At 43.3% G+C, this 20,617-nt stretch overlaps 1 protein-coding gene across 7 annotated transcripts in view; it reads right to left on the reverse strand.

The window, feature by feature from the left end:
- LOC110528989 (collagen alpha-1(VII) chain) overlaps positions 1-19,544 on the reverse strand; it is a 123,247-nt gene extending 103,703 nt beyond the window's left edge. For 5 of the 7 annotated variants that reach the window (XM_036983698.1, XM_036983696.1, XM_036983693.1 and 2 more), the window contains exon 1: positions 19,298-19,543. The gene's annotated coding sequence lies outside the window, so the exon portion shown is untranslated. Of the gene's footprint in view, positions 1-19,202 lie in introns of all 7 variants that reach the window. The other 2 variants (XM_036983697.1, XM_036983694.1) reach the window with 2 other exon arrangements.
- Between the last annotated feature and the right edge of the window lie 1,073 nt (positions 19,545-20,617).

A 20,617-nucleotide genomic window follows, 5' to 3' on the forward strand; every position in this document is an offset into this window, starting at 1 on the left:
CTGGAAAGTACACAGTTGTGCACAAACTGGTTGAATCAATGTTGTTTCATGTGGAATCTACGTAGAAAATACATTGGGTTTTAAATGTCGTCAACTATTTTTTGAGGGTGAAATTTCAACCACAGGATTATGTCATCCTTGTAACCAATTTTCAGCTTAGATAAACCTTGTATAAAATAGTTGAATTTGTACCTTTGAAACAATGTCAGATCTTCAATGTTATATCCACTATCAGAAAAACTCTATAGGATGGGCAGCACCTCCTACTGTAGTTGATTGATCTACAGCTATTAATTTGGTCTCCCAATGTGGGTTTTAACCAAGCCCGGCTTTGCTTTGATATTTGTCACTGACTACTACCATTGTGTTACCATGAGAATTACTATTGACAGATGAGTTAATAACTAAATATACTCACTGTTGCCAGTGAAGTCATTCCAAAGGGTAGGTTTAACAATAATAATACTATTTAGGCCTATATAACTGGCAATGTCATCAACAGCTATTGTTTAAACTCAACCTAGGTTAACTAAAAGTATACAAAACATACAGTGCCTTCAGAAAGTTTTCACACACCTTGACTTATTACACATTTTGTTGTGTTACAGCCTGAATGTAAAATGGATTCAATTGAGAGCTTGTGTCACTGTACTACACACAATACCCTAAAATGTCAAAGTACAATTAATTTTTTCGAAATGTTGACAAATTAATAAAAAATGAAAAGCTTAACTTAGTGCTTTGGCAAAGTGGGTGGGGTTATATCCTGCCTGGTTGGCCCTGTCCGGGGGTATCGTCATACGGGACCACAGTGTCTCCCGACCCCTCCTGTCTCAGCATCCAGTATTCATGCTGCAATAGTTTGTGTCGGGGGGCTAGGGTTAGTCTGTTATATCTGGAGTATTTCTCCTGTCTTATCCAGTGTCCTGTGTGAATTTAAGGATGCTCCCTCTAATTTGCTCTCTCCCTCTCTTCTCTCGGAGAACCTGAGCCCTAGGACCATGCCTCATGCCTCGCTGTTTTCAACTCTTTCTCTACCGCACCTGCTGTCCCTAACTCTGAATGATCGGCTATGAAAAGCCAACTGACAATTACTCCTGAGGTGCTGACCTGTTGCACCCTCTATAACCACTGTGATTATTATTATTTGACCCTGCTGGTCATCTATGAAAGTTTGAATATCTTGGCCATGTACTGTTATAATCTCCACCCGGCACAGCCAGAAGAGGACTGGCCACCCCTCAGAGCCTGGTTCCTTCCTAGGTTTCTTCCTAGGTTCCTGCCTTTCTAGCGAGTTTTTCCTAGCCACTGTTCTTCTACATCTGCATTGCTTGCTGTTTAGGGTTTTAGGCTGGGTTTCTGTATCAGCACTTTGTGACATCGGCTGATGTAAAAAGGGCTTCATAAATATATTTGATTGAATTTGATTGATTATGGCATGCCTAAATAAGTTCAGGAGTAAAAATGTGAAAAAAATGTGTTTAGGAAGTCACAAAATAAGTGGCAAGGACTCACTCTGTTTGCAATAATAGTGTTTAAAATGATTTTTTTAATGACTACCTCATCTATTACCTCACACATACAATTATCTGTAAGGTCCTTCGGTCGAGCAGTGAATTTCAAACACAGATTCAACCACAAAGACCAGGGAGGCTTTCCAATGCCTCGCAAAGAAGGGCACCTATTGGTAGATGGGTAAAACGTGGGAAAAAAGTCGACATTGAACATCCCTTTCACTTTCAGCATGGTGAAATTGTTAATTACACTTTGGATGGTGTATCAATACACCCAGTCACTACAAAGATACAGGGGTTCTTAACTCCGTTACCGGAGAGGGAGGAAACTGCTCAGAGATTTCACCATGAGGCCAATGGCAACTTTTAAAACAGGTATAGAGTTTAATGGCTGGGATAAGAGAAAACTGAGGATGGATCAACAACATTGTAATTACTCCACAATACTAACCTAAATGGCAGAGTGAAAAGAAGAAAGCCTGTACACAATAGCAAACATTTTAAAACATGCATCCTGTTTAGGATAAGACACTAAAGTAAAACTGCAAAAAGTGTGGCAAAGAATATTTGAGCTGTTCTTGACATTATATGGACTTGGGTCTTTTACCAAATAAGGCTATCTACTGTATACCACCCCTACCTTGTTACAACACAACTGATTGGCTCAAACACATTAAGAAGGAAAGAAATTCCACAAATTAACTTTGAACAAGGCACACCTGTTAATTGAAACGCATTCCAGGTGACTACCTCATGAAGCTGGTTGAGAGAATGCCAGGAGTGTGCAAAGCTCTCATCAAGTCAAAGGGTGGCTACTTTGAAGAATGTCAAATATAAAATATATTTTGATTTGTTTTTGGCTACTGCATGATTACATATATGTTAGTTCATAGTTTTGATGTCTTCACTATTATTCTACAATGTAGAAAATAGTACAAATAAAGAAAAACCCTGGAATGAGTAAGTGTGTCCAAACTTTTGACTGGTACTGTATAATCCATATTTCCACATTCAAATGTTGCAGTGTGGTAAATATCCTATAAAGTGCCTTTAAGTGGTCTGTCTCGTGCTTTCTCTCCCCTCTCAGTTGATATTCCAGCTTCTCTCCTTCTTTGGCTCGCCACCCTTTCTCTCTCTCTCTGTCTGCCTCTCATTCTCTCATGGTTTCATCTTCTGTGACAGCACCTGTCCTTTTGTGACAGTATCTGTCCTTCTAATGTACATCACATTATTATCATTACCTACAAGCAAAATGAGTCAAACCTCTAATTTGGGACATGCAGTGCATTTGGAAAGTATTCGGTATTTTTCCACATTTTGTTACGTTACAGCCTTATTCTAAAATTAAATAATTTTTTTCACCTCATCAATCTACACACAATTCCCCATAATGACAAAGCGAAAACAGGTTTAGAAATCTTAGCAAATATAGCGAAAAAAAATGAAATATCACATTTACATTAGTATTCAGACCCTTTACTCAGTACTTTGCTGAAGCACTTTGGCAGCGATTACATTCTTGAGTCTTCTTGGGTATGACGTTACAAGCTTGGCACACCCTGTATTTGGGGAGTTTCTCCAATTCTTCTCCACAAATCTTCTCAAGCTCTATCAGGTTGGATAGGTAACATTGCTGCACAGCTATTTTCAGGTCTCTCCAGAGGTGTTCGATCGAGTACAAACCGAGCTCGGACTGGGCCACAAGGACATTCAAAGACTTGTCCCGAAGCCACTCTTGTGTTCTCTTGGCTGTGTGCTTAGGGTCGATGTCCTGTTGGAAGGTAAACCTTCGCCCCAATCTGAGGTCCTGAGCCCTCTGGAGCAGGTTTAGCAAGGATCTCTCGGTACTTTGCGCAGTTCATCTTTCCCTCGATCCTAAGTAGTCTCCCAGTCCATGCTGCTGAAAAACATCCCCACAGTATGATGCAGCCACCACCATTCTTCACTGTAGGGATGGTGCCTAGTTTCCTCCAGACGTGACACTTGGCATTCAGGCCAAAGAGTTCAATCTTAGCTTCATCAGACCAGAGAATCTTGTTTCTCATGGTGTGAGCGTCCTTTATGCCCCTTTTGGCTAACTCCAAGTGGGCTGTCATGTGCCTTTTACTGAGGAGTGGCTTCTGTCTAGCCACTGTACGATACAAGCCTGATTGGTGGAGTGCTGCAGAGATGGTTTTCCTTCTGGAAGGTTCTCCCATCTCCAAAGATTAACTCTGGAGCTCTGTCGGAGTGACCATCGCGTGCTTCGTCACCTCCCTGACCAAGGCCCTTCTCCCCCGATTGCTCAGTTTTGCAGGGCGGCCAGCTCTAGGAAGAATATTGGTGGTTACAAACTTGTTCCATTTAAGAATGATGGAGGCCACTGTGGTTTGGGGACCTTCAATGCTGTAGACATTTTTTGGTACTCTTCCCCAGATCTGTGCCTTGACACAATCCTGTCTCGGCGCTCTAAGAACAATTCCTTCGACCTCATGGCTTGGTTTTTGCTCTGCCATGCACTGTCAAGTGTGGGATCTTATATAGACAGGTGTGTGCCATTCCAAATCATGTCCAATCAATTGAATTTCAAGATTGATCAATGGAAAAAGGATGCACCTGAGCTCAATTTTCTAGTCTTTTCTAGTCTCATAGCAAAGGGTCTGGATACTTATGTAAACATTTGCAAAAATGACAAACCTGTTTTCACTTTGTCATTATGGGGTATTGTGTGTAGATTGATGAGGATGTTTTATTTATTTAATCAATTTCAGAATAAGGCTGTAACGTAACAAAACGTGGAAAAAGTCAAGTGGTCTGAATACATTCCAAATACATTCCGATTGCACTGTATGCTGTTTAATAGACAAATTAAACAACTTCTAGACAAATTAAACAACTTCTTTGCTTGCTTTGAGAACAATATAGTGCCACTGACACGGCCCACTACCAAAACCTGCGGGCTCTCCTTCACCGCGGCCAACATGAGTAAAACGTTTAAACATGTTAACCCTCGCAAGGCTGCAAGCCCAGACGGCATCCCTAGCCGTGTCCTCAGAGCATGCGCAGACCATTTGTCTGGAGTGTTTATGGACATATTCAATCAATCCCTATCCCAGTCTGCTGTTCCCACATGCTTCAAGAGGGACACCATTGTTCCTGTACCTAAGAAAGTGAAGGTAACTGAGCTAAACGACTATCGCCCCGTAGCACTCACTTCCGTCATCATGAAGTGCTTTGAGAGACTAGTCAAGGATCATATCACCTCCACCCTACCTGACACCCTAGACCAACTCCAATTTGCTTACCACCCCAATAGGTCCACAGACGATGCAATCGCAATCCCACTGCCCTAACCCATTAGGACAAGAGGCATACCTATGTAAGAATGCTGTTCATCGATTACAGCTCAGCATTTTAACACCATAGTACCCTCCAAACTAGTCATTAAGCTTGAGACCCTCGGTCTCGACCCCGCCCTGTGCAACTGGGTCCTGGACATTCTGACGGGCCGCCCCCAGGTGGTGAGGGTAGGAAACAACATCTCCTCCCCGCTGATCCTCAACACAGGGGCCCTACAAGGGTGCGTTCCCAGCGTTCCCAGCGTTCCCAGGGATGAGAGAGGCCAAGGCAGGTGTGAGAGAGTCCGAGGCAGGGGGTGAGAGAGCCCGAGGCAGGGGGTGAGAGAGCCCGAGGCAGGGGGTGAGAGAGACAGAGGCTGGGTGAGAGAGAATGAGAGCAACAGAGAGAGACAGAGGCAGGGGTGTATTAGAGTAGTGCTGGGACTATACCAATATCATGATACTCATTAGTAGAGTGGCAAGGAAATAAAACAAAAAATAAGATTTCACTTCTTAAGAAAACAGCCCTAATGTTGGAAACAAACATCATTATGTTGTCATCCAGAGTCACATTAATTTATTTTCCAAGCTATAGCGCACAATATTTTACATAAAGCAGGTTTTTAAAGGACAAAAGTTCGGTCTGTTTCGTATTTTCATTTATGCCCTTCGAAAAAAATATTGTGATACCGTTATCGTCCCGGTCCTAGAATAAAGTGAGTGTGTCTGAGTAAAAGATGGAAAGAAATGAACGAGAAAGGGAAAGAGATCGTGGAGAAAAGAAGAGAGTGAGACAAAGTAAGGAGGCAGTGAACACACACTGTACTTTCTCATAAGAGAGCAGCTGAGGCATGGAGGTAGTACAGACAGTGAGAGATGCCATTCTCCTGGGGGGGTCGCAAGCCGTCTCATAGTGACAGAGAGGACTGTTGTGTAACTGCAAGGTTCCCTTGGCGTGACATAAGCACAGGGACAGAGGAGGACAGAGGGGGGGGGGGGAGGGGGGTGTCACAGTCAATTATACAACTATTTCTCTCACTGGGGAGTTTTTGTGTAGGCCTAAGTGTACAGTAGGTGACACAGCATTTGCCCCTATCTGTGACGGGAGCAATGTTATAAAGAGCAGCTCTCCTGTCGGCCTATCTGTCTGAGTTCAAGAACTTGACAGGACGACCCAGTCAATGATCTTTAATCTCTAACCCCCAGGGCAAGTGTTGCACCTATCACCTTGGTCTGGAAGGCACTAGCCTCAAGCTTGATCATGTCCACATTCTCTTATTAGCCAAGCAAAACAAAGAGACTCCATTTTGATCAATTGTCTTAGAGAAGTTCATAACCCTGCTTGCACAAGCTCCCAACATGCCCCTGGGGAGGAAGATGTAGCAAATTAACAGTGTCAGTGACTTTATGAACCTCAAGCTTGAAGACTTTGTACTTGTAAGACATGTTTAAGTTTCTGCATTTCTTTAAACTCTTTTAAGTTTCCCTGTCTCTAGTGCATCTTTACCTGTCTCACTGCAAGAACATCTGCTCTAATGAGTCACTTTCCCCACATAGACACAGAGAAAGGACCGAGACAAACATACAAAGAGACTCTTTCCTCTACAGATTATGGCCTTTGTCTTGTTCATATTCCATGAGACATTAACAACCACTTAAGATCCAGCCTTTCGATATCAAACCCTAAACCCACATAAAAACATGAGTCACATCAGTTCCATACCACTGTCTAGACATCCCCAACCTCCATACAGACCTTTTAATAACCTCTGCTTTACCTAATTTGTCTTCTGAAGCTCCCTGAAGACAATAGAGATTCAGCTCCCTGACAAAACCAAGATGGACTCACACATGAAAGACAGTAACCAACAGCAGCCTTCCCTTCCACAGATGGAACACTTGGTAACAGTCCAGATCTCAACACAATGCAGCCCAGAAGAGCACCATGCCAGAAGCAGCAAATAAACCATGAATGAGGAGGAGAACAAAAAAAGAAGGATAGAGGAAAGAGGGGTGAAGGTGAAGGCTGAGAGGATGAGAGCGAGAGGAAAGCGACTATTGAGAGAAGGTAAGGAGGAAAACCAGACACTTCAGAGAAGGAGGAGAACTGGGTGTCAATCACTGTGGCGATGGGGGAGGTAGAAAAAACTGCAAAAAGCAAAACCCACAGTAAATTCAAAACAGCTCATAGAGGGATGGAGAGGGAAAGAGAGAGCGAGAGAAAGAAAGAAAGCCTATGGGAGAGAGGAATATATAGAAAGTGAGATGGAGAGAGAGTGGGAGAAAAAATTGAAAGATGAGGGAACAAACAGAGGGAGAGGAAGGGCTTTGCACTGCCAATTAAAGTTCTCATTGGATCTGGCAGACATATAACTACAGGATGTAGTGCTAGTCTCTTTGATGTGCTGGTATTGGAAAGTTCATTCAGCAGCTTAACAAATAATAGCCCAGCACAACAAAGAGACTAGCACGGTATAAATGGTATGAGTCAGAAAGCACCACCCTGCCCTTAGCAAGAGTTTTATTATGTCAGAGGAAGCTTCAGCCACCCACATCCCAGCCATCCCACACCTGCCTAGCTGGCTGGGCTGAGTCACACTGGCCCACCTGAGAACAAAACTACTAACTAACATATAGCCCTAGGTCTGGCTGGAGTTCCTGCTACTATTACTTAGACAGGGTGGGATTGAGCCTGCTGCCTAGCTCCATTACCCCCAGCCCGATATATATTGGCTACAATTGATTTACCTTTGTAAATAAACGTCTTGAAATAAACGCCATTGACACCAGTTCCCAATATGAAGGCCATCAATCAGTGTGAAATCTCTTATTTTGAAGACTTTTACAGAGTGTGAAATATGTAATGTTGCCAAGCAGACAAGGTCATTGCTTACGTAATCACCTGAGGCAAAACACTGCAACTATACTATACAATAATTGTCACAGAATACCATACCAATGTGGAGAGAACGAAGGCTGAAAATTGACTACAGACATCCTGTTCTTTTAAATTAACAGGCATGAATGCCTGTTTAGAAGATACACTTCATCCTGCATATTACTTCTTTGGATTATGAAGTCTAATGAACCAGGTGAATTCTGCCATCTGATGATGGATACTGAGGTAATGAGATGTGCTACAATTTGAGTTGGTCTGAGACTGTGAGGCAAGTCTATAGAAGTAGCCTAGTCTGAATCAGAACAGGCATTGGACCTTAGTTCGCAATATCAAAAACCTGATTTAAAAACAATTATGGCATAATTTGACAAGTAAGATGCTGATCAGTTGTCTGGTCTCATTCAAGTGCTTTGTCTCAGGGAGAATATTTTTTGGTTGATTGATAAACACAGAAAGCTATGCCTATGTCTAAGCACCTCTATAGAGGCTAGAGCAAACATGAATAAAACAAAGAAGCATACTCCATATAAAACGATGTAGATAGTATACCATGCACTTTCACTAAGTGAGTAGCCTAAACAGGGGCGGACTGGCTGGCTCAGTGGGCCTGTCTATCATGTTTATTTTGGCCAAAATGATCATTATTTGGCTAAATCAATAAATTGAACCTTTATTTAACTAGGCAAGTCAGTTAAAAACAAATTCTTATTTACAATGACGGCCTACCCCGGCCAAACCCTCCCCTAACCCAGACGACGCTGGGAAAATTGTGCGCCGCCCTATTGGACTCCCGATCACAGTCGGTCTGTAGTGATGCCTCTAGCACTGCAATGCAGCACTTTACACTGCTGCGCCACTTGGAAGACTAATAATGGGGCCATGAGGAAAGAAATGGTCCGGTGTGGGATCCTTGAGAAAAACAATTGGGCCAGTGTGGTCCCAGTCCGCCCCTGAGCATAAGAAACATGCTTAATGGCCCCCTGCAATGACGGTTTCGGGGTTTCCACTAGTTACCACAGGCAGAAAGTAAAAATGGTCTATATTGTAAAAATGTATGAAAGCAAACGTTTGCTTTTTGGTCTTAATTTAAGGTTAGGGGTAGGCATAAGATTAGCAGTGTGGTTAAGGTTAGGGTTAAAATCAGATTTTATGAAGAGACATTTTTTAAATAGGGTTTATGACGTTGTGGCTGTGGTCACGACAGGCCCCCAGTGTCCGGTCTGGAGCGTGAAGACACAAGCTTTGCTGGGCGGTTACTGAGTAGCAACCGATGATTGTTGATGGCGCCAGTGGGCAGGGCTGCCATCTTATCGGCTCTCAACCAATCATGCTATTTTTTTTACTTGTTTTGTACAATGTTTCTGCTACCATTTCTTTTGATTATGACCGAAAAGAGCTTCTGGACATCAGAACTGAGATTATTCACCTCAAATGGGACAAACTGCAAGCACATATATCATACCAACGGGACATTAAAAACTGTAACATCTTATGTTTCACCGAGTCGTGACTGAACACTCGATTGGCAAAACAAAACAGCAGCCTCTGGTAAGACACGGGACGAGGGCCTATGCTTTTATGTAAACAACAGCTAATGCACGATATCTAAGGAAGTCTCAAGGTTTTGCTTGCCTGAGGTATCTCATGTATCTCATGATAAGCTGTAGACCACACCATTTACCTAGAGAGTATTATCTATATTTTTTGTAACTGTCTACATTCCACCACAAAGCGAGGTTGGCACTAAAACCACACTAAATGAGCTGTATTCTGCCATAAGCAAACATGAAAACGTTCATCCAGAGGCAGCGCTCCTAGTGGCCGGTGACTTTAATGCAGGGAAACTTAAATCAGTTTTACCAAATTTCTGTCAGCGTGTTAGATGTGCGGCCAGAGGGAAAGAAATTCTGGACCACCTTTGCTCCACACACAGAAACACGTACAGAGCTCTCCCTCACCCCCAATTAGGCATATCTGACCATGACTCTATCCTCCTGGTTCCTGCTTACAGGCAAAGATTAGAGCAGGAAGCACCAGTGACTCGGTCTATAAAAAAGTGGTCAGATGAAGCAGATGCTAAACTACAGGACTGTTTTGCTAGCACAGACAGGAATATGTTCCGGGATTCTTCCGATGGAATTGATGAGTACACCACATCAGTCACTGGCTTTATCAGATGGTGCATTGAGGACGTCGTCCCCACTCTGACTGTACGTACATACCCCAACAAGAAGCCATGGATTACAGGCAACATCCACACTGAGCTAAAGGGTAGAGCTGCCACTTTCAAGGAGCGGGATTCGAACACGGAAGCTTATAAGAAATCCCGCTACTCTCTCCGATGAACCATCTAACAGGCAAAGTGTCAATACAGGACTAAGATCGAATCGCACTACACCGGCTCTGACACTCGTCCGATATGGCAGGGCTTGCAAACTATTGCAGACTACAAAGGGAAACACAGTCGAGAGCTGCCCAGCGACACAAGCCTACCAGACGAGAGAAATAACTTCTATGCTCGCTTCGAGGCAGGTAACACTGAAACATGCATGAGAGCATCAGTTGTTCCAGATGACAGTGTGATCACGCTCTCCGCAGCCGATGTGAGTAAGATCTTTAAACAGGTCAACATTCACAAGGCCGCAGGGCCAGACGGATTACCAGGACGTGTACTCCGAGCATGTGCTGCCCAACTGGCAAGTGTCTTCCCTGACATTTTCAACCTCTCCCTGTCTGAGTCTATAATACTAACATGTTTCAAGCAGACCACCATAGACCCTGTACCCAAGAACACTAAGGTAACCTGCTTAAATGACTACCGACCCGTAGCACTCACGTCTGTAGCCATGAAATACTTTGAAAGGCTGGTCATGGCTCACATCAACACCATTATCCCAGGAACCCTAGACCCACTCCAGTTTGCATACCGCACCAACAGATTCACAGATTATGCAATCTCTATTGCACTCCACACTGCCCTTTCCCACCTGGAAAAAAGGAACACCTATGTGAGAATGCTCTTCATTGACTACAGGCTCAGCGTTCAACCCTCAAAGCTCATCACTAAGCTAAGGACCATGGGACTAAACAGCTCCCTCTGCAACTGGATCCTGGACTTCCTGACGGGCCGCACCCAGGTGGTAAGGGTAGATAACAACACATACGCTATGCTGATCCTCAACACGGGGGCCCCACAGGGGTGTGTGCTCAGTCCCCTCCTGTACTCCCTGTTCACTCATGACTCCAACATCATCATTAAATTTGCTGATGACACAACAGTGGTAGGCCTGATCACCGACAACAATGAGCCTATAGGGAGGAGGTCAGAGACCTGACAGTGTGGTGCAAGGACAACAACCTTTCCCTCAGTGTGATCGAGACTAAGGAGATGATTGTGGACTACAGTGGAGCAGGTTGAGAGCTTCAAGCTTCCTGCCATCCAGGACCTCTATACCAGGCGGTGTCAGAGATGGGCCCTAAACATTGTCAAAGACTCCAGCCACCCTAGTCATAGACTGTTCTCTCTGTTACCGCACGGCAAGCGGTACCGGTGCGCCACATTTAGGCCCAAGAGGCTTCTAAACAGCTTATTTTTTTGTGCCATTCAGCCCACTGAGGTATTATAAGTATAATAGTATAATTCTGACACAAATTTACATTCAAAGAACAAGTGAGACAGATTCCCACCTTCTTTTTCACAGAAAACACAGATATCATCAATAGCCACACATTTGGATATCATAGAATTACATGGATATATCTTATGTAAAATTTTAACTTTGTTTGGTATACAATATTTGTAAGGCCTTAACCATGCATTTTTCCTGACAATGTCAGGAATAAGCGTGTTCCAGAAAAACGTTCCTCTCGGTGCAAGTTGGTTTTGTGAATGAAGAATTTGTCTTCTATATTTATTACGACAAGATTTCTCAAGTAAGCCCACGCCATCCAATCTGAGTTCTGGATAAACTTTGTGATCATTACCAAAGCTAAGATGAGTTTTCATTAGTGTAGTTGGACCACTGGGAACGGCTTTGATCACAGAAATAAACTCTCTGAAAGGTATTGGAAACTATTTAAATGTTATAAATTGCTCATATGTGAGAATATTACCCTTGTTGTTGAAAACATCAAGAACAAAGTCAATATTCCTCTCATGCCAGCTGGGGTAGAACAATGACTTATTCCTTACAGTTATGTCTTAATTATTCCACAAAAGAGCTTTATGTGGAGACAAATTGTGCAGGAAACATATTTTCTAGGCCATTAAAGCTTGTTGGTGAAACCTAGCCAATTTAGCAGGTAATCTTTCAGGAATATAATTACATTTCAGTCAAATTTGAAGACCTCCCGACTTATTAAACACATTATTTGGAATGAATCAGTAATGATCAAACATCTTATCTTGAAAGTGTTATTTATATCAACAAAATCCAACACTTCTAGACTGCCTTCAGCTCTTTTGTTAGAAAGTACTGACTTTTTTAGTTTGTGAGACTTATTTTTCCAGATGAAGTCAAGAAAGGTCTTATTGATCTCTTTACAAGTAGAAGGATTTACACATAACGATAATGAAGCGTACACAAAACAAGACAGTCCCTCTGCCTTGGACAGAAGTACTCTCCCAAGTATAGAAAGATCTCTTTGTAGCCAATTATTGAATATATTTTTGGGTTTCTTAATTTTAGGAGAGAAATTCAAATGTTGTCTGACTAGGTGGTTTTTTGACAGATGTATTCCTAAATATTTAACACAGTACTTCACATGAATATTTTCTATTTATTTATCATCAGAGTCAAATAAACATAAGATTTCACATTTAGAAACATTCCGTTTTAATCCTGATGCAATAGAAAATGCAGTTATAGCATTAAGGGCATGGGCGACCTGGTCTTTGTCTCTTAAGAAAAGAGTAGTATCATTAGCCAGTTGGGACATTTTGATTTCTTTGTTAAAAATGGTTAAGCCATACAAATTTGCATTTTTCAGAATATCTAAAGATAGAAGTTCCACAACCAAAATGAATAAAAATGGCAAAATTGGGCATCCCTGTCGTACACTTCTGTTGATACTGAATATTTTGGAAGTATTAAGGTTTAGTAACACAGTACTATTTATATCTTTGTAAAACATCCAAATTACTTTGATAAAATTTTCACCAAATCCCAAAAGTTTAAGAGACCTAAAGAGAAATTAATGTTCAATTGTGTCAAAGGCTTTACAGTAGTCCAAAAATAATACAACCGCATCTGAGTCAATTGCATCTGAATAAGCTTATGTGACGGCCCTTCATAAATCCTGTTTGAGTCTCATTTATAATGGTATCTATCCCTTTCTTTAATATTTTGGTGTAAACCAGAGCAATCAATTTGTAATCAATATTAAATAAAGTAATTGTCAATGAGACAAGGGTCTTTATTGAGCTTCGGAATCAATTAAATAAGGCCCTGTTTCATAGTAGAGACCATTTCCCCACTTTTAATGCAATCTTGAAACATATTAAAAATCAGGTCTTCTATTAACTCCCAAAACTGTCTAAAGAATAAAACTGAGAGGCCATCAGGGCCAGGATATTTATCTTTTTTCATTGAATTCAGAACCTCTCTAATTTATTCAATTGACACAGGTGAATCGCAAAATGAGTGGAAATCATCCTAAATTACAGGGACATCAAATCAAATCAAATCAAATTTTTATTTGTCACATACACATGGTTAGCAGATGTTAATGCGAGTGTAGCGAAATGCTTGTGCTTCTAGTTCCGACAATGCAGTAATAACCAACAAGTAATCTAACTAACAATTCCAAAACTACTGTCTTGTACACAGTGTAAGGAGATAAAGAATATGTACATAAGGATATATGAATGAGTGATGGTACAGAGCAGCATAGGCAAGATACAGTAGATGGTATCGAGTACAGTACATACAAATGAGATGAGTATGTAAACAAAGTGGCATAGTTAAAGTGGCTAGTGATACATGTATTACATAAGGATACAGTCGATGATACAGAGTACAGTATATACGTATGCATTTGAGATGAATAATGTAGGGTAAGTAACATTATATAAGGTAGCATTGTTTAAAGTGGCTAGTGATATATTTACATCATTTCCCATCAATTCCCATTATTAAAGTGGCTGGAGTTGAGTCAGTGTCAGTGTGTTGGCAGCAGCCACTCAATGTTAGTGGTGGCTGCTTAACAGTCTGATGGCCTTGAGATAGAAGCTGTTTTTCAGTCTCTCGGTCCCAGCTTTGATGCACCTGTACTGACCTCGCCTTCTGGATGATAGCGGGGTGAACAGGCAGTGGCTCGGGTGGTTAATGTCCTTGATGATCTTTATGGCCTTTCTGTAACATCGGGTGGTGTAGGTGTCCTGGAGGGCAGGTAGTTTGCCCCCGGTGATGCGTTGTGCAGACCTCACTACCCTCTGGAGAGCCTTACGGTTGAGGGCGGAGCAGTTGCCGTACCAGGCGGTGATACAGCCCGCCAGGATGCTCTTGATTGTGCATCTGTAGAAGTTTGTGAGTGCTTTTGGTGACAAGCCGAATTTCTTCAGCCTCCTGAGGTTGAAGAGGCGCTGCTGCGCCTTCTTCACAATGCTGTCTGTGTGAGTGGACCAATTCAGTTTGTCTGTGATGTGTATGCCGAGGAACTTAAAACTTGCTACCCTCTCCACTACTGTTCCATCGATGTGGATAGGGGGGTGTTCCCTCTCGTGGGTGAACAGGGAGTACAGGAGAGGGCTCAGAACGCACCCTTGTGGGGCCCCAGTGTTGAGGATCAGCGGGGAGGAGATGTTGTTGCCTACCCTCACCACCTGGGGGCGGCCCGTCAGGAAGTCCAGTACCCAGTTGCACAGGGCGGGGTCGAGACCCAGGGTCTCGAGCTTGATGACGAGCTTGGAGGGTACTATGGTGTTGAATGCCGAGCTGTAGTCAATGAACAGCATTCTCACATAGGTATGCCTCTTGTCCAGATGGGTTAGGGCAGTGTGCAGTGTGGTTGAGATTGCATCGTCTGTGGACCTATTTGGGCGGTAAGCAAATTGGAGTGGGTCTATGGTGTCAGGTAGGGTGGAGGTGATATGGTCCTTGACTCTCAAAGCACTTCATGATGACGGAAGTGAGTGCTACGGGGCGGTAGTCGTTTAGCTCAGTTACCTTAGCTTTCTTGGGAACAGGAACAATGGTGGCCCTCTTGAAGCATGTGGGAACAGCAGACTGGTATAGGGATTGATTGTATATGTCCGTAAACACACCGGCCAGCTGGTCTGCGCATGCTCTGAGGGCGCGGCTGGGGATGCCGTCTGGGCCTGCAGCCTTGCAAGGGTTAACACGTTTAAATGTCTTACTCACCTCGGCTGCAGTGAAGGAGAGACGGCATGTTTTCGTTGCAGGCTGTGTCAGTGGCACTGTATTGTCCTCAAAGCGGGCAAAAAAGTGATTTATTCTGCCTGGGAGCAAGACATCCTGGTCCGTGACTGGGCTGGATTTCTTCCTGTAGTCCGTGATTGACTGTAGACCCTGCCACATGCCTCTTGTGTCTGAGCCGTTGAATTGAGATTCTACTTTGTCTCTGTACTGACGCTTAGCTTGTTTGATAGCCTTGCGGAGGGAATAGCTGCACTGTTTGTATTCGGTCATGTTACCAGACACCTTGCCCTGATTAAAAGCAGTGGTTCGCGCTTTCAGTTTCACGCGAATGCTGCCATCAATCCACGGTTTCTGGTTAGGGAATGTTTTAATCGTTGCTATGGGAACGACATCTTCAACGCACGTTCTAATGAACTCGCACACCGAATCAGCGTATTCGTCAATATTGTTATCTGACGCAATACGAAACATTTCCCAGTCCACGTGATGGAAGCAGTCTTGGAGTGTGGAGTCAGCTTGGTCGGACCAGCGTTGGACAGACCTCAGCGTGGGAGCCTCTTGTTTTAGTTTCTGTCTGTAGGCAGGGATCAACAAAATGGAGTCGTGGTCAGCTTTTCCGAAAGGGGGGCGGGGCAGGGCCTTATATGCGTCGCGGAAGTTAGAGTAACAATGATCCAAGGTCTTTCCACCCCTGGTTGCGCAATCGATATGCTGATTAAATTTTGGGAGTCTTGTTTTCAGATTAGCCTTGTTAAAATCCCCAGCTACAATGAATGCAGCCTCCGGATAAATGGTTTCCAGTTTGCAAAGAGTTAAATAAAGTTTGTTCAGAGCCATCGATGTGTCTGCTTGGGGGGGAATATATACGGCTGTGATTATAATCGAAGAGAATTCTCTTGGTAGATAATGCGGTCTACATTTGATTGTGAGGAATTCTAAGTCAGGTGAACAGAAGGATTTGAGTTCCTGTATGTTTCTTTCATCACACCATGTCACGTTAGCCATAAGGCATACGCCCCCGCCCCTCTTCTTACCAGAAAGATGTTTGTTTCTGTCTGCGCGATGCGTGGAGAAACCCGTTGGCTACACCGCCTCGGATAGCGTCTCTCCAGTGAGCCACGTTTCCGTGAAGCAAAGAACGTTACAGTCTCTGATGTCCCTCTGGAATGCTACCCTTGCTGGGATTTCATCAACCTTGTTGTCAAGAGACTGGACATTGGCGAGAAGAATGCTAGGGAGTGGTGCACGATGTGCCCGTCTCCGGAGTCTGACCAGAAGACCGCCTCGTTTCCCTCTTTTTCGGAGTCGTTTTTTTGGGTCGCTGCATGGGATCCACTCCGTTGTCCTGTTTGTAAGGCAGAACACAGGATCCGCGTCGCGAAAAACATATTCTTGGTCGTAATTGGTCGTTGACGCTGATCTTATATTCAGTAGTTCTTCTCGACTGTATGTAATGAAACCTAAGATGACCTGGGGTACTAATGTAAGAAATAACACGTAAAAAAACAAAAAACTGCATAGTTTCCTAGGAACGCAAAGCGAGGCGGCCATCTCTGTCGGCGCCGGAAGTGCGCCGACAGGACATAATTCCGAATGTGGCAAATGTAGCGTTCACAACCATCTTCCTGAAATTGAGAGCTGTAAAGGTTTTCATAAAAGGAATTGAAAAATGATGATATTGTAATGGGATCTTTGCATAAAACATCATTCAATTTGAGTCAGTTATAGATTTTCTTTAATAGCTTCTCGGGAGAAGGCTGAATGTCATGCGTCCTCCAATACACAAACCAACCAGCCGTACTGCTTGGTTAACACAGCGTGCATCCAACCCGGAAGCCAGCCGCACCAATGTGTCGGAGGCTACACTGTGCACCTGGCAACCTTGCGCCCGGCCTTGCGCCCGGCCCGCCACAGGAGTCGCTGGTGCGCGATGAGACAATCCCTCCCTAACCCGGACGACGCTAGGCCAATTGTGCGTCGCCCCACGGACCTCCTGGTCGCGGCCGGTTACGACAGAGCCTGGGCGGGAACCCAGGGACTCTGATGGCACAGCTGGCGCTGCAGTACAGTGCCCTTAACCACTGCGCCACCCGGGAGGCCCCCATAGTTTCTCTTTTCAAGTGCAAAAAAGTAACTAGTGTTTCTTTCCCCCTCTTCAATTCATTTTGCTGTTGACCTTACAAAGGCATCCTTGCCAGATCTGTGTAAAGCTGTTCCAATTCTAGTTGTAAAGACTTGAATACAGACTCCTCTTCTTCAGACAGATTATCTTTCTTTAGAAAACTGTCAAGCTTGCTCATCATCTCTTTTTCTCTAAGGTTCTTTAATCGCATCAGCTCTTTGGCGCGTTTAATGGCTACCACTCTGACTTTATATTTGAAAAATTCCCATCTACTTCCATGACCCAAGTCTTTTCTTGCAAAAATATCATTAGCTAACGATTTGATGTTTTCAATGAGAGTAGAATCTTTAAGAAGTGTGTTGTTTCATTTCCAATATCCTTGAGAACCTTTTGATTTTTTCGTAGCTTGTACATTCAGGGAAATCAAGTGTTGATCAGAAAAGGGAGCCAACTGATGATCTACATCTATAACAAATTGTAACAAAAAAGGGGAAATTAGGAATAAATCTATTCTAGATTTACATGACAAAGTTTTGTTGGTCCAGGTATAACCCTTTGCATCTGGATTGAAATAACGCCAGGCATCTTCAACACAGAGATCCTTGCATAATGTAGTGATAATATTGCTATTTTGAGGGCTTTGACTCGTTCTAGGAGGAAAACGATCAGCAGATGCATCAGGTGTTTCATTAAAATCCCCTGAAATAATTACAAAAGCCTCTGAGTATTTGCGCTAGCACTCCGTGCACACAGGGAGCAGTGCGAGCAGTGACGTCGTCAGCACGTCTTCCAAAAACATGACATACATTGGATGACTGTAAAATGTTAATATCTGGAGTGCTGGAAAACAAAATCGGCCTCGGCGACAATTATTTGAACAATTTAATGGATGTTTTGTGAATAAAGGTGATGACTAAAGTGTCTTTTTAGACATTTTTAAATCTGACTTATCTATGTGGCCATTTATGGAAATTGTATTTCTGGGCCGGGCATCCGTTAAACTGCAGTACCGAAACAAAACTGTAGGAGCAGTCAGAAACGTGTTTCTAGATCGGAACCTTGGCCCCTTGATTCAGTCACATTCAGCAATATGGCTCGCTTGATGTGCAATCGAGACAGAGTTCCGATTGAGAAACAGACCAAGCAGACCTGGCCATGGTTTGGGGTTAGAGAAGTGAAACATTCTTCCTTAGTTGTTAATTTTCTCAAAATCTAAAAGGCACGACCTAGATAGTAGTTGAATATGTTATTACTCCAACCTTGTGAAAGTGACAAACTGACAAGTTTGTAATGAAGGCTTGCCTTTGATTTGACGGCCTAAACATGCGCAGTTCGGTGCGAAAAGACTATTAGAGGTGTTTCTCCGCATGACCTTAGTTAGCCAACATCGCCTACAAGCATGGGATTTCTATAATCAGTTTCTGCCTATCTTCATACTGTACGGTCATTGATTGGACGTTTTCTATAGGAATATGTGGATGACATCAACGCTATCACTATCTACTAGTTTTAATATCTATGGGTAACTAGTGACGACAACATTTTAGCGGCTATTAAGGATGCGCTGATGGTCATGTGTGACCAGCTTTAATGTGGTCCTAGGCCGCTAGCTGTCTGGACTCCACACTGACAACCCATTTAGCCCAGTTACGATTAAATTAAATCGTCAGCAATCACACTTTATAATCAAATTGATTAATACAAACTATTTGAGCAATTTTTAAATCAATAATGGATGGTCAAGACTTTCCACAACTTTGCGCCTGAGAGGCACCTTTTGGCAACTACACTAACATTTCGGCAATTCCTCCTTAATTGAACCAATAAATCATCGTTTCCTTTATCAGTGACATGGAGCAAATCCCCCGTGAAGCTGGACGCGTAGACCTAACCGCCTGCACTCTGCAGAGCATCCCAGCTCACAACGGACGGGAACGACCTCACCTGACAACGGTTCAAGTCCTAACTCACCTTTCCACTTGTAGCATATTAATCCACCCGTGGCTCCCTGTTCTGTCTCCAAACTACTGAGAGTTATTCAATTAATAAGCAAACTGTATATTTACTCTGTCACTCCAGTCCCTTGTCGGATAGCCGCCTCTGCTGCATAACGTTTATGAAGAGTATCGTGGCGCATCCCAGGTCCCGCGAAGCGATGATCAAAGTCGTGTTTTATTTAACTGTAACACAGACAGACTCGTTGGCTCAGGTTGGGCAGAAGCTGCAGTACTGTAAGTCCAGACTTGTTTGGTTGCCTGAAGGAGAGTTCCCTCGTTTTCCTTTTATTTTTTTCAGTCTCATTTTCTCTCTCTCCCTCCCAGTCCCGACCTGGGATTGCAAGCTCTACCCGCCCATGTCAGCAGCAGCCAATGGCGCGAAGACCTCGTGCGTTCATGAAATATTTGCAGCTATACCTTTATCAGGTAAGAACCCGAAGTATAAGCCTCTTATTATAGCTCAACGGTATAGGCTAACCCAGACTTAGATATTGTTTTCCTATTGATATTTATGTCTTAGAGTCAGAGTTTTGCACTAGGCATATGGGATGACACTATGCTGAAGGAAGTGAAGATACATTTAAACCAGAAAAGAAGAGATAAGGCCCAGCATAGCTTGTTTGGAAGGGAAGAAAAAAGTTCATATAGATTGGAGGATGGGAGGAAGAACACACAGCTAATTGTTTTGATTTGGATTGTTTTTATGACCATGCAGTAAGGATGTGGAAGGTGTACTCTTACAAGTGCTAAGTATGTTTGAGATGGGTTGACATGGGTCAGAGTAGTGCTTGACAGACATGTGCATATTTATGCACATCAGTCAGGGGAGGGGTGTTTGTGAGCATGCATGTGTGTGGGTGCATGTGTGCCAGCAAGAAGGGGGAAACTGTGCTGTGCAGATGTACATGTCTGACTTTCTTGAAGCAGTCAAACGAATTAAAACCATAACCATACCAGTCATAAAAACACATTCCAGTTCAGGACTGGACTCTGCATGTTCTACTAAGGCTGCTGCTTTAGGTTGTGGTTGGAGGCAGGAGCATAGGCACAGGTGGGTGGTGCGGGTGGGTGGCCCCACCGCACCCACTGGGGAGCCAGGTCCACCAATCAGATTTGTAATGCTCTTTACTTGTCAGTGTTCCAAACTAGACATTATTTGTATTTTTATATCATTTGACTTTTTTATATAAATATGCAAACACCATCAGATAGAATGCATAGCGAGCAGTGCACTGGGTTAGTCAGATTTGATTAAATATAACAGAACAGATTAAATAGAATGACATTTTCTCTCATGGGATGGGTTGCCAAAAATAACTGAAAGCCACACCTGCATTAAGCCACGAATATGATTGAATTGAGGCATATGTCACTATGCTTCTATGGGTA

Source organism: Oncorhynchus mykiss, chromosome 7 (genome assembly GCF_013265735.2).
Source record: "Oncorhynchus mykiss isolate Arlee chromosome 7, USDA_OmykA_1.1, whole genome shotgun sequence".
NCBI classification, from domain to species: domain Eukaryota; kingdom Metazoa; phylum Chordata; class Actinopteri; order Salmoniformes; family Salmonidae; genus Oncorhynchus; species Oncorhynchus mykiss.